The 2057-nt window shown below is 34.9% G+C and overlaps 1 non-coding gene across 1 annotated transcript; it reads right to left on the reverse strand.

Annotated features, from left to right (window-relative positions):
- Positions 1-1655: 1655 nt before the first annotated feature.
- LOC145625871 (small nucleolar RNA R71) lies at positions 1656-1762 on the reverse strand. Its single transcript, XR_014110769.1, has one exon. It is a non-coding gene; the product is annotated as a small nucleolar RNA R71 (small nucleolar RNA).
- Between the last annotated feature and the right edge of the window lie 295 nt (positions 1763-2057).

The raw sequence follows: 2057 nt of genomic DNA on the forward strand, positions 1-2057 counted from the left end.
TTTCAGAATTATTTTGGTAACGATTTCTCTTTCCTTAATCTTAGTTATTTATTTTATTCCTTTGATCATGATTTATTTTATTGCTTTGCTTAGTTTATATTTAATTATGTGTGAGTAGTTTAATTTCTAGGGTTTATGGGGATCTAATAATTAATATGAAGGGGTAAATTATTGTTGTTGATTATCAATGCTAGATTAATTTCCTATTGATTGGTTTAATGCTCTGTGACTAGATTAGGCCTATCTTTTATGCATGAGTTTGACAATATTGATTCAAGAATCGAGAGATGAGAATTAATATTTAGGTCTAGTTTCAATAGGCAAGTTAATTTATAAATGGTTAAGTCAAGATTCGAGAGATGAGATTTAATACCGGTAATTTAATTGTGTGATTGTAATAAGTAGCGTGAGCCCTTTACAATCTGATTAATTGATGCATTGATGATTGACTATTATTGATTGTTGGTATTGCATGATGATTTCTTATTGGATTGTTTTAATGTTTTACAATTGCGGCTTGTAAAAGTATAGCAATATTAAATTGATGAATCGAGCAGATGTTAATTTGATATTAAAGGCTATTTTCAATAAGAACTTAGATCTAGTAAATTGCGAGAGCCTGTTAGATCTATGTTGGTTAATAAATTGCGAGAGCCTGTTAATCATGTTATTTATGCAATGTCAATGATTGGTTACCCTATTTTACCCCGGAGTATTATTTATTGGTGAACCTATGCCCTAGATCCTTTTATATATTATTTTCTCCCTTTTCCTACTCTTTTTAGTTTAGTTTCATATTCAACTTTTAATATTGGTTACTTAAATAATTTAGATTATAATATTTAATTAGGAGTAAAAAGACTTGTTTCCCTGTGGAGGTCGACCCTACTTTCCTATCTACTTTAGTTAGTGAATTAGGTAATTATTTTTGATTAGGGGATACGACTTTACCCTGTCAAAATTTGGCGCCGTTGCCGGGGAAACGGTTTTATTTTTATTTCTGATTATTTTTGTAGTCTAGATTTTTTCCCTTTTTGTCTCAGAGAGCGTTAGTTCTCTGAGACAAATCTCATATTTGCTTCTAGTTTTTGTTTATGCCCAGGTGTTCCAGATCAGGTTACATCCCATTCGATCCTGAGATCGAACGTTCCTTCCATAGACAGAAAAACTTCTACAAGCCAATCCTGGCGGATTCTGGTGATAATAACAATAATCACCGAGATTCTCCAACTGGTTCTAGCAATTCAGAGGCATCATCAGACACAGAATCAGAGATGGCGGTTCCAAAGAAACTTAGTGATTAATCACAACCAAAGCTTACGGATTTTCCACATCTCACCCCTACTCCGGCTCTTGATGGGGTTCAATTAGAAATCAAACCCCAATTTATAACGATGATAGAGAGGAAGCAATTCAGTGGAGCCAAGGGTGAAGACCCGAATCTTCACATTGTCGACTATTGTCAATATTGCAACACCATAAGGCAAGCCGGGGTCACTCAAGACCAAATCAGGGAGATTCTCTTTCCCTTTTCTTTAACTGGAAAAGCTAAATTGTGGTTCAATGGTCTAAATAGAACTACACTTGGTATAACTGTTTGGGAAACTCTTGTTTTGAATTTTTATAACAAATATTATCCTGCAGAGAGAACAGTAGTACTACGGAGTGCAATTCAGAATTTCACCCAAGAAGCCGATGAGTCTTTATATGAGGCTTGGGAGAGGTTCAAGGACTTACAAAGAGAATGCCCTCACCACAATTTAGCACAATGGCAGTTAATCCAAGCCTTTTATAACGGCATTGGAAATTCTTCTAGAATAATTTTAGACTCTGCAGCTAGTGAGAGATTTATGAATCTTAATGTTGATGACGCAGATCAGGTTATTGAAGATATGGCGATACACAATTCCCAATATGGGAATCCCAGAGGATTTGCTAACAAGGGGAAACATAGCGTCGACTCTGTATCCTTTTTGCAAGCTCAACTGACCTCTGTTTGTCAAAAATTAGATAATCTGAGCACTGCTAACGTAGCCAATGTTTCTGCGATTAATAAT

Source organism: Chenopodium album, chromosome 3 (genome assembly GCF_948465745.1).
Source record: "Chenopodium album chromosome 3, dcCheAlbu1.1, whole genome shotgun sequence".
In the NCBI taxonomy this organism is placed as follows: domain Eukaryota; kingdom Viridiplantae; phylum Streptophyta; class Magnoliopsida; order Caryophyllales; family Amaranthaceae; genus Chenopodium; species Chenopodium album.